This window comes from Lactuca saligna, chromosome 5, assembly GCF_052625555.1.
Source record: "Lactuca saligna cultivar CGN05327 chromosome 5, ASM5262555v1, whole genome shotgun sequence".
NCBI lineage: Eukaryota > Viridiplantae > Streptophyta > Magnoliopsida > Asterales > Asteraceae > Lactuca > Lactuca saligna.
This window is the reverse complement of record NC_136421.1, coordinates 67,850,161-67,863,732: the sequence shown is the minus strand read 5'-3', so window position 1 is coordinate 67,863,732 and position 13,572 is coordinate 67,850,161.

The window sequence follows — 13,572 nt, the reverse complement described above, 5'->3', positions numbered from 1 at the left end:
AAAAGTTCCAAGCAGGAGACCGTGGTTGATTCAACATGCGAATCAGAGTACATTGTGGCAAGCGAAGCGTCGAAGGAGGCTATATGGTTGAAGAACTTCATTGGAGACCTTGGACTTATGCCATCCATAAAGGAGCCGATGGAAAATTTCTGTGATAATGAAGGAACGGTTTCCTTGACCAAGGAACCAAGAGATCATGGTAGATCTCGACATATCGATAAAAAATACCATTTTATCAGACATCGGGAAGGATGATTGGTCTGAATCTATAGCAAAGAAAAGATCAAAGAGGGTTATTCGACAACCATATAGATATGTAGGATGTGTGAATTTAAGTGAACTTGATGTTGGAATAGTATCTAAGCCCGTAACTATATTTGGTATGTACTTGACCCGGTTGTGCATGGTCCTTTTGGGTTGCCTTCACCAAAGCAAGTAGACAAGGTAATTTAAGGAGAAAGAGAGAATATTATGGTTTATAAATATATTATAAGAACAATATATTAAAGGAGAAATCATACTTATTTAATTAGTGTTGGTCATAAATTAATTAGGAATTAATTTGGTGACTAAAAGAGATTAATTAAATAGAGGGGTATAAACTGTCAAATGTATGATAGTTAAGTTTTGGGCTAAGGAAGCCTTATGGACTTAAGGGGGAACGAAATTATGATGGGGATCCATCATATTTTTGACCAAGGACCTATTCCAAAAGGTTCCTTGGGCTGTTTGGTGGTTAAGCTATCCATTAGGGTTTAGACTGAAACCCTAGCAGCCTGCAAGTATAAATAAGACCCCTAGGCTATAGAGATCGGCTACACATGCTTCTAAGAGAATCCTAGGGCCGATTTTAGCACCCCTCTCCTTCTCTCAAATTACCTTCTTGCTTGTGGGGTTTGTGAACCATTAGAGGAGTTACAATTGTGACTCTAAGCTCAAGATCAAGAAGATTACAAGGATTTCAAGCTACTTGAAAGAGGTAAAACACTTGGATATGTTTTCTTTATGATAATTTCGAATTATATATGATAGATCTAGGTTTGTAAGTCTTGGATTCAAAGCATGTACAATAGAGAAACCTAGATCCGAGCATTAGGGTTTTTATGAGCACATAGGATTGTTTCTTATGCATAAAACCCATCACTTGACTCCATTTATTTTTCTTTAGCAACTGGAGAAGACATTGAAATTGAGGAGCCTCAACCATACAAAGAGGTTGTGGCGAGTAAAGAAGCAATTGAATGGTTGATGGCCATGAATGAATAAATGCAATCTTTAGAGAAGAATGAAACATGGGATCTTATTCCATTACCAAAGGGGAAAAATCAAGTGGGATGCAAATAGATCTTTAAGAAGAAGGAATGGATACCAGGGTTTCAACCAACTAGGTTCAAGGAATGGTTGGTGGAGAAATGGTTTTCTCAGAAATAAGGAATTGATTATCACGAGGTGTTCTCACCGGTCATGAAGCACAAGACAATTTGGGTTCTTTTGGACATGGTGAGTGCATTTGATATGGATCTTGAAAAAATTGAAGTGAAAACTACATTTCTTCATGGGAACTTAGAAGAGAATATTTATATGTCCTAGCCAGAAGGGTTCCTTGATTCTAAGAAGGATCATGTATGTTTGCTGAAGAAATCCATATACGGTTTGAAGCAGTCTCCACGATAATGGTACAAGAGATTTGATTCATTCATGATCTCGTATGGTTACACTCGGAACCATTTCGACAATTATGTCTACTCTAAGAAATTATCACTAGATTCCTACATATATTTGTTTCTATATGTTGATGATATGCTTATCTCAGCCGAGGACATGGCTGGAATAAGTGAGTTGAAGGCAACCCTAAAGAATGAGTTTGAGATTGGGGTTCATGGAGCATGTGACAAAGGAATGAATCTTTTGAGAAAGGAATGGATCACTAGACAAAGGAATGAATCAAGTAACAAAGAAAAGGATTTCCCAAAAGGTGGTTTGGAGCAACATGGAATGTCTTGGAGAAACTTGGAGCACTTAGACCAACTTGGAGCAACATGTTGCACCATGATGATTGATTTTGCGCCATCCCTTGGGATGTTGCACCATATTGAGGCTTCTTTCACCATCCAGGAAGATGTTGGGCCAAAGGGAAAGGAGTTATGCCAAAGGAATGAATGTTGAGCCACACATAAGAGATGTTATGCCACAAGGAAGCCAAGAAGGAGATGTGATGCCACATCTATGAGATGTTTCGCCATGAGGGTATGAAAGTGCACCAAAAGAAGGATGTTGTGCCATCTTGAGGATAAGTTACGCCATCCTCATGAGATATTGTGCCATGGAGAAAATGTTGTGCCATCATGGACCATTTGGGTACATGATGTTGTTAGGTTTTGGTATAATACAACATCCTATGGTGCACATACAACCCTAAATACCTTGGATCTATGTTTTCACTAATTATACATGCAAATGGTTTCCAAGGCATTAAACCTATAACTAGCATGCATTCGACATAAACCATATAATATACTAGTTAAGGAAACATACCTTTTATGTGGCTTGAAGTCTTGATGTATTTAGCCTTAAGAGCTTAGCACCAATAGTATGAAATGAGTCAAATGGAATCACAACACACCTAGGACAAAGGTGGCTCTTGAGAGAGAATTCCATGCACCAAAACACCTCCATATTTCTCTAAGAAAAGAAGTGGTGATTTTGGCTATGGAGTAACCTATTTATATGTAGGATTCCAAGGGTCATGGGTATAACCCATAATCCATACCCATGGGTTTTATGATCCATGGTTCATGTGGCCCAACTCTTTATGTATCCATACATAAACTTGGTCCAACATGGATCATAAGCCCAACACATATAAATATAACTAATTTTCATAATTAGTCCCCATAGATTTAATTAGTCTCTTTTGATCACTAAATTAATTCCAAATTAATTCTTGATCGATACTAATTAAAACATATGATTTCATATTAATATATTATAACTCATAATATATTAATAAACCATAAATAACCTTCTCTCAAAAGTCCATCCTAACAAATTGTCCTGATGATATGCAACCCAAATGGACCATGCTACTCTCGGGTCAAGTACGTACCAATAATAGTTATGGGCTTAGATATCTAATCCAACAGATGTGTCATCTTGATTCCTTTGTTGTGCTGTGTTGATCCACATTTTCCTAGAAGATGATCATCCTCAAGAAATACATAATGTTATGCCACCATGATGGATGGTGGACCATTAGTGTTCATGATACGCCACGTATGCATCATGATGCTCCACTATGGTCAATGTGGTCCATCATATGTGTTGTTGATGCTCATGGGTTGTATGACATGGAAGAATGTTCCAGAAGATGTTGCATGGCAGATTGATTGACACCTTTGATGTGCCTATGGGTCATTACGCTTGGGCCATTAAGGTTTTAGGTCCGATCCCTCAAGTATAAATATGAATGCATGTTAGGTCATTTTGTATCTTGAATTCTAAAGTGTTAGGCAAGTCTCTATGAAAATTATACTTGTAACCTCTTTTTGAGAGTTTTTAAATAAAGAATACTCCCCTCCTACCCGTGGACGTAGGTCACCTTGACCAAACCACATAAATATTGTGTATTATGTGCTTATAGTTTTGCTAGTTATCCACTTTACTTCTTAACAATAATAGAGAAATTATAGTACTTGTTACAAAAAGGAATTAAGAGTACCTATGTTATTGTTGAGATGTATAGTGGCCTTGGTGTCCATGTACTAATCATTTTTTCCCAAATCTTGAATTATCATAGTGTTATATGCTTGAGGTAATGTGGATAGTTAATCGAGAGCAGGCGGGTGTTGAAAAATTGCCATCCATTAGGATGGTACATGGGTTGTCCGACAGTGGACTGAGTTGAGATCATCAACTCTTGCTGTTAGGATGGAGCAACAGTAGCCCAAGTAGAAGGAAGACAGTGAGACTGTGGGCCTAATGGAGGCTGCCATTACGCTGATGCAGGAGGTAGTGAAAGGAGTCGACGTTGAGGAGGGTAGGGCATGGGGAAAGCATAGAATCCTCCCTAAGTAGTCGATTGCTATTGTTGATGAGTGTCACCATCATTAAAGAACCGAGCACTACTTCCGCCACTATTCCGACCACCGGAGCAGCCACCTCGTCGACCACAATGGTTAAGACCACCACCTTTTCCTCCATTATGATTTCCATAATTAGAGTTGGACCCCCGTTTTTGATGTTTGGTGTTAAGGATCGTTGGATAAAAGGTGTATCAAGATGCGGTATTTGAACAATGTGTTTTTGCTCTTTAATCATAGACCATTCCTTAAGGGTGAACATGAACCTCATCTCCAAGAATTTTGGAAATGATTTTTAGTGGCGAATGCTAATGACAATGTGAGGAAACTTTGGAGACAAACCATTGAGAGCATAGATTACAAGATTCTGTTCCACAAATGGAGAACCAATATTTGTAAGGACATTGGATATGGATTTGATCCTGGTACAATATTCCATAACGGACGAGTCTCCAAAGTTGAGAGAACGTAACCAATCATCAAGATCCATGGTTTTGCTTTCTTTGTTTCCATGAAGAGATCTTCAGTAGGTTTCCAAACGTTGGCAGCAGTCGAGTCATTTGTAATAACGATTGAAGAATGGATTTGGTGAGAGACTCGTATATCCATTGTTTGAAAATATTATCAACCGTTTCCCAGTTCGGACTTTGAGTACATTTTGATGAAGGTGTAGCAGTGAGATGATTATACACAGAATATCCAATATATTGTGTAACGCCTGCAGATCCGGGCTAGTCAATTTAGAGGCAATAGGGGTCGAAAATGACTTTTCGACAAAAGATTATTTAGAATAAATAATCTTAACCAAGTTGTAGAATATGTCACAAGGTTTCTGTACATATAAAGAATGCCGAAATCCGAGTTATAACGAAGAAGTTATGGCCCGTCGAAGTTTCGCGACGGAACCGGCACGGCACCGGGAAGCGTAAATAGTGAATTTACGATGGAGGACTTTTTAGCCTTATTGATCTAAATGAAATTCTTAGAATATGTTAAACTAAGAGCGTCCATAAAAAGAACGCCCAAATTTGACTTCGTATGAGGAAGTTATGATTTTTCTAAGATTCGACTTAGCAGTGCACGACCCGAAACTCGAATTTTAGTTCGAGCGGTTTTTGGCTTACGCGACCTAAATTAAAGTTGAAGATCTCATTAATAGGAACTCAACGGTAAAAAGACAGACGAAAACGGAGTCCGTATGAAGGAGTTATGAATTCTTTGCGGTCATTTAACAGTCTAAACGCCTCCTACTGTTAAATTTGAGATCGGTCGAGAATTAGCCAACGAAGTCTAAACGAAATTTGTATATCTTGATTTTACCTATGCGTGGATATAAAGAACGTCGAAAACGGAGCTCGTATGCGAAAGTTATGATTTTTCTAAGTTTGAAGGCTGATACGCGATAGGGGGTGACGTGACACCACCAGAAGTGGACACGTGGCACCACCAGAAGGCCACCACATGCACCAACTCGGTGAGTCATGACTCAGACTCGGCGAGTCCATCAGGTTTTTCCACTATAAATAGAGGTGCCGGGTTCCATTCATTCTCACACCTTCCAAACCTTCTTTCTCTCTCTAAACTCTCTCTCTAAGCCTCCCTAACCCCCTAAAGCCTAGGGTAACTCCCTAGCACGAGGTGGAAGCCCCCGGAGTGCCTGACGGCTCCGAGAAAAGAGCCTTTCGGCTCGGGAAACACTGCTCCAACGAAACCCAGTTTTGCGAAAAACCCGTTGTAAGCGAGCTACGCCTACGCTAGTTTTAATATAGCTCCTAATTAATTATAGTAACATTATTAGGACCTTAAAATAATTATTTGGGCTATTATTATGAGTTATATTGAGTGTTATTTAACGCTTATATAATAATAATAATAGTCAGACTATTAATTTGTCGCGAATATCGGTAGACTAAACCCTAGTGGTGTTGATACTAGGTTTTATCGAAGGAAGGTTGTTTTGAGAGTATCGAAGCGCTGTCCAAGTGTTGAGTCACCACCTATCAGGTGAGTGCATAGTCCCTTTCATCTTACACATAGATATGAAGTATTTAATATAAACTACGTGCTATGTGTGCAGATTATCTGAATACTTGCTGTCTATGTTGGATGAACGTTTTATACATATTTTAAAGAATTTAAACTGTATATGTATTTTTACGAATATGTTGGGTATGAGATGGGTAGATGAATGATGAGAGATAGAAGATGACGTGAGTATACATTGGCAGCTATAGACTTAGTGCCTATGGGACAAACACCGGTAGCTATGGACTTAGTACATGTCAGACGTTGGTAGCTATGGATTTAGTACCTGTTAGGAGTTGGTAGCTATGGACTTAGTACCTATTAGTTAGACACTGGTAGCTATGGATTTAGTACCTGTAGAAATTGGTAGCTATGGACTTAGTACCTGTTGAGCACTGGTAGCTATGGATTTAGTACCCGATGAGTAAGATATAGCAGCTATGGAATTAGTGCTTTACGAACGAACATTGGCAGCTATGGATTTAGTGTCAGTCCTATGACCCTGGAAGTAAGGGACTTCGGAATAAACGAATGTAGGATAGACGACTCTTAGGTTAAATCCTTAAGAGTAAAGAAGATGACGGTGATGGGTAATTGGGTTGATTCTTTGATTGAACATAATAATTATATTATTGTGGGTTGAAACCCTATGTACTCACCAGGTTTTCCAACCTGTCCCACTCAGTTTATGTATATCACAGGTGACGAAGTGAAGTGACATTACACTGAGAGATTTAAAGAGATGTAGATCACTAGTGTAAATCATTGTAAATTCTGTTTATGCTTATGTTTCGGTATTAACGATGACATCCCAAACGTTTTAAAATGAAATAAATACGTTTCCTCGAAAATGTTTTAATAACGTATTTACCATGTTTTTTTTGGGAACAAATTCCACAACCTTTTTATAAAATGAAGTACTCTGTTTTTCATAAAGCATAAACAAAAATCGGTCTTTTCTGGCCGTGATTTTGGGGATGTCACATATTGTGTTTTGAAAAGTTCATTCCAAGCATCATAGTTCAAATGATCAAGGTCTAGTCAAAGTGGAACATAAAACTTGATGTTAGTGATAATGTAAATTTTGTCGGTGGGATTGAAGGAAGGAGTGGAAGTACTTGAGTACGGCTTGATGATGATGAAGATGAACGATGGGCAAAAGAAGCAGAAGATGGAGGAGAACGACAAACAGCAGGGACTAGCAGGATGCAGGATTAGCATACTAGGATTTTACCGGAAGGAAGCTTGATACCATGTTATTACGCGTAGTTTCCATAGTCGGCATAATGCCATTTGCATTACAATAAATACACTGAATTCAATATGGGTTGTGAATATGTATATGGACTAAATACAAGAGAGTCTAACCAACTAAAATGGGCTATACAAATAAATACGACATAAATAAATATACACACTAAGAGGAAAAACTCGAAATCAGACTCTCTTTCCTCCTGTTTACAAATCTCATTTCATTTGTCAGACCCCCAAACCAAGGATGGCTGAAACGTCTAGGGGTGGCGGACTTCATGTATAGTATCATAACAACAGGTATAATAGTGATCAAAGCAATACAACCAATCATAAATATAATCGAAAAAGAATTACATGGTTTCAAGTGTTACATATTTCAATGATTGGTTACAACATGATAATAAAATAGATGTTCAACGCCATAGCGTTCCATCCTCAAAAGCTTGTGGTTACTTGATTTCGTTGATTTCCTGAGAATACAAGTATTTTTGAAAAAAGTGTTAACAATTAAGTTGGTGAGTTCATAAGCTTTTGAATGTGATGCTAAAATCATTTTCTTTGTAAAAGTGATGTTTGTTCAAGAAAAATCCAATATTTCCCTTATAAAATGAATTGTAGTCTTAAAATTTAAGACCGAAATGTACAAGTATTTTTCCATACTTAAAGTAATTTTATGCAAGTTTAAATCGACCTAAACTCATTAAATTTAAAAGTAAAAACCCGTAAATCTTATGTTTTGTTAATACCCCACGTGAGTTATTATAACCATACTATGACCCAGTCGGCCTCGTAATACGATGTTTGTCACACCCAAAAACCAAGAATGGCGGAAACGTTCTGGGGCGGAGGACGTCATGTAAAGTATCACAACACAGTAAATGTAAATAAGCAAACAACATCATCCATTGCATTAAATATAAAATTTTAATACAAGCGTGTTCCGTACAGTTTTAGACACCAAAGATATAATTTAAATCAAAATAATATGATGAGTCTTGAATGCGCTCCATCTTCTCAAAAGCTAGCATCGGTACCTGACTACTGATGACCTGAGAATACAAGTTATTTTGAAAGAGTTTATCAGCATTAAGCTGGTGAATTCATAAGTATTTTAGTGTCGAGGTTCGTTATCAAAACGTTTGAACCTGTCGCAAGTATGAGTTGTAAATGTATGTAAGTGTTTGTAAAAGTTTAAATCTCTCAGAAAAACCTATATTTCCTGTTAAAGTAGCCCTCTACCAAGGCTTAACTGTTTTGTATGCTCGTTTGATGTAAAAGTGTGTAATTTCCCAAGTGTAACTATCATTTAACAAAATATAGTTTGTACATTAAAGTTTAAGTGAGGTTATCACCAAAATGTAATGGGTAAATTATTGTAGTACGGTAGTTTTGTTTTATATGAACTACTGCTATACTAACTACCTTAAACCGGGTTTATATTAAGGTATCGTGTGATAAATTGCACCATACTATCGACTGGTAACATCGACAACGTATAGTCGAAAAATAAGGTATGACATTTGGCACCCACAGACCTGTCGGTCCCACTGTAGCTAGCAGCGAGGTGTAGGATAGTCAATCAAGTATAGATCTATACGCAAACTCATGCTCTCCCTCCAAGAGACTCTGGCTACAACTCGGGTCATGACAATTAAGACATGCTCCCATACAGTGGATCATAGTTGTTAACGTATTCGTGTATATGCAATATAATGTTACTTGTTCTAGTATCGTTGTATATGTTCTATTAGTAATAAGTATTGACTCCTGAATGAACTGACTCGTTGATCTAGAAATTGTAGTAGTATGATCCTGTGTTACCCCGATGGTAACTTACTAATGATGTGCTGATAAGTATGAATATGGAAGTACTTTTATGTCAATACATGTATATATGATATATAACTAATATTGAAACGACCCTCGGATGGTCACCCGAAATTCCACCAGACCACATCCAAATCGAGGAAAAGGAAATAGGACAGGTGGCTTTCCTAAGGCCTTTAAACATTGTTTATACAACTATACATATATGGGCATGCAAATTTATAGGTAATAAAACAAAGTTTACAATAAAGCATTTGATAAGTAAAAGAGTTTGTAAAACATTTTGAAGTAAAACAGTTTGAACAGTGATAAAATCATTGGTTTCCTAGTTATTAATCACATGTGATTAATGCAATCACATGTGATCGAAGCAATAACTATAAGTGTTTAACTTGTATCCCCCCCATAAAGTATTTAAAACATTTAAAATCATTTTAAAGGTTGAATAAAGGGGTATGAACTCACTTGGAAGCTTGAAGATAGCGAGATCGAAAACCGGGTAGAGTTTCGTCTCGGGAAACGGATTTTTCTCGGGATTCTCGGGAATCTAGGGAGTAAAATCGACCCTCGGGACTTGAGCAAAAAGACCAGAGTTTCGGGTTTGAACGGGCACGGAAATCGAGGCAAGATCGTGAGAGAAAGAGAGAAAATGAACAACTTTTTCGGAAAGGCTCGCATCCCTTTTATAGGGGTGCTGAATCGCCTCCGAACGCGGGGCGTACGGGCATACGCAGCGCGTACCCGTACGTCATCGCTTACGTATTTCGGATGGAACGGGTCGGATGGGACGGCGGGTCGGGTAGCTTCGCATAGGGCGACGTGGACGATCCGAGGCCGTGCCCTCGAGTACGCGGGGCGTACGAGGGTACGCGGCGCGTACCTCGGCCCTAGGCTGACTCCTCTTCGGATAATACCGAATTTTTAATAAAAATTATATATAAATTATTTATCAAACTTAAAAAATTCATATCTCCTTCATACGAACTCCGTTTTCGACGTTCTTTATATCCCCGCGAAGGTGAGACTACGATCTACAACTTTCGTTTAGATTCCGTTGGCAAATTCTGAAATTATTTTTATTATTTATTTATTAAAATGACGTGATTAAGGAAATTCTTTAAAAATTCATAACTTCTTTATCTGACGTCGGTTTTTGCCAGACTTTTTACCGTTGAAATACTATTGTCGAGATCTTCGATTCTCGTTTAGGTCATCCCGGCCAAATGTCGCTCGATCTCCGTTTCGAGTTTTTAGCTGTCTGTTGCTAAGCTGAACTTGGAAAAATCATAACTTCAATATACGAAGTTGGATTTGGGCGTTCTTTTTACGTACGATCATGGTTTAATGAGATTTAAACATAGAAGAATTTAAATAGAAACTTTTTGGACATTTTATTATCAAAGTTAATTTTATTAACTCAAAAATGTTTACAATACCTGACCTATTAGGCCATTACAAAGAGTTGAAATATCGGGTTGTCACAATGTTCTTCAGGCATCGCTAGTTAAATGACACTTGTCACCCTAGACCTGCCGGTCTAGCTGTTGCATGCAACTCGGGTGTGGGTTTGTCAGACCCACTATAGATCTATACACAACTATGACGTTCTCCCTACAAGAGACTCTGGTTACAATTTACAGGGCTTTTGATTTCATTACTTTAAATGTAACGCGAAGCGAATGTCTCACAAATTTATTCATTAACAGATTTACATGAACTGAACTAAAAACCCCTTTTTGTATAAACCCAGTACTTTGTGTTCGCACCCCGTTTATATGACTGAAAACCTTTGGTAATGAGTTTGAAATGTAATTGAAACATAAACTACACCTATTGTAGTTTAATAGTACTGTTTGTAATGTATATAAAACATAAACTATACCTATTATAGTTTATCCAAAACATTTGTAATGCAAATGAACCCCATTTTATGTGAGTCGAATGTATAGCAAAAACATAACTATGTTTATCATGCCTTATCTTGTATTATTTATAATGACAAAGGATTCTTACAAATCAGTGGGTAATTTCTATTATATAATTATACCACAATGGAAAACACAAGTAAAATATAAAATCATCAAAGATTAACACTTTGCTCAACATGTTACAAAGTGTGATGAAAGTTGTAAGCTGTTAACTTGTTTTTAACATTTCTGCACTCTTTTGGAAAAATCACGAAAAAATCATACGAAGTCAAAAATTGAATCCGTAAACTCTGAGAGATTAGAAAATGTGTCTAGTTTGTTCATAAATTTTATTATGATTTTTAGATGTCTCTAACTTGTTTGAAAATGTCCATACCCACAGACTGGTCCGAATTCGTAGCTACAGTGATATGTTGTTTTGTAAAAATCGCCATAAATTGTAGAAAAATCGTATAGACTTGTGAAAGTACTCATTTTAAAGGTATAAACCTTAACTATTTGAATATAATACAGTTTTGAAAACTAAAATGTTTAAGTTGACCAAAACAGTCCGTGAATGGAGTTAAACTTTTCTGATGAAAGCAGTTGGATGGGGTTAGTTATGTTCTTGGTGTTTTAACTTGTATTCCCCCCCCCCCCCCCCCCCCTAAAACTTGAGAAAACATGAAAATATAGGGGTATCAACTCACCTTTTGTGATTTTAGTGGATGGATGATGAAGAAAAGAAGTGCTCAACTCAAGATCACTTAGATGATGCTTGAAGATCCGAAGTTCTAACACAAATATGATGAAGTTTGTGTAAGAAACCTATGATTTGAGTAGAAAGGAGTGAAATAATAATATGGAGGATGATAGTACTTACCAAAAGTAGAAGAAAATCTTGGAGAATAACCTTGAATCTCGAAATTTAGAGAGAGAAAGTGAGAGAGAATGAAGTTTATTCTTTGGTGGAAAATGAGAGAAATGTGAGGAGAGAGGAGATTTTCAACCTTTGGTGAACCTTTACAACTGGAGGAGGGGTGTTAAAGAACAAATAGTTGACTAGGTAGGGGAAATAGTGATAGAGGGTTGTACTATGGAGGTATGGGGGAGGTTGCTTGTGCTACACACTAAGGTAAAGTCAACACTCCACCAATAAATCTTACCTACCCGATTTTATTCTTAGGCAATGATTTTCCCCAAAATATAATTAAAATATGAATATGTATGGTTTATTATGTTAAAATACGAGTTTGGGTGAAAATCCTGCGTTAAAATCACGAAAAACGAGCTTAAAATGAAGTTTGGGTAAAAAAACCGGAAATCTGGACCGAACCTGCGAGGTTCGGCTCTAAGAGAGTGAGAACCGAGAGAAGGGAAGGAAAGAACCGAAATGGAGAGAAGGGGACCGAAGGTGCGAGGGGAGGGACCGAGAGTGCGAGGCTCGGTCTCGGTGACTCATGTGAGGTTCGGCTTTGGCTTCTTCTGCGAGGTTCGACTTTGGCTGCTTCTCGGTTCCAGGGGAGGCTCGGTTCAGGAGGGGTTCGGCTCCTAGGAGGGTTCGGCCCCTAAGAGCTATTTTTCGTGTAAAATTCCATTTTCGAGTGATTTCTGACCAAGTTAAGGGTCGGGATGCCCCGAGTGATTATAAGAAGTTAAGAGAGATTTGGGAGAGATTTCACATGCTTGGGGAGATTTCTCATTCAGAGAGAGATTTAGGAGAGATTTCACATGCTTGGAGAGATTTCTCATTCAGAGAGAGATTTGGGAGAGATTTCACATGCTTGGAGTGATTTCTTATTCATAGAGAGATTTGGGAGAGATTTCTCATTCAGAGAGAGATTTGGGAGAGATTTCACATGCTTGGAGAGATTTGGGAGAGATTTCACATACTTGGGGAGATTTGGGAGATATTTCACATGCTTGGAGGGATTTGGGAGAGATTTCACATACTTGGAGAGATTTCTCATTCAGAGAGAGAGATTTGGGAGAGATTTCACATGCTTGGAGGGATTTGGGAGAGATTTTGTTTGTGACCTTTTTAAGTGTTTGGCTTCGCAACGCAAGGTTGGTACATCCCGTTAATTCTCATTATGATTGTTATATGCCCCCGAGGGTTAAAGAATAAGGTTTTATCGAATAGATCCATAACTGGCCCTGATTAGGGTTTAGAATTTCCGAATATACGAACTTTCCAAGTGATAACTTCTTATTAAAATAGCGAGTTGAACAACTTTAAGCATAAAGAAAACCCTAATATACAAGGGTTAGATGAGTTGACCGGTTTGACCCGTTGACTTTATTTGACTTTGACTTGATCAAAAATTGACGGTTGTAAAATCATTGCATGCTAGTGATAATCTTAGCTAATAAACACAAAAATCCCCCCATTTTTGTTGCTTTCATTTGTTTTCCAAAGACAAAGTTCTTTACCCAAAGAAGGCACTAATTAAACCATTCATCTGTGTTCTTGTGGATTC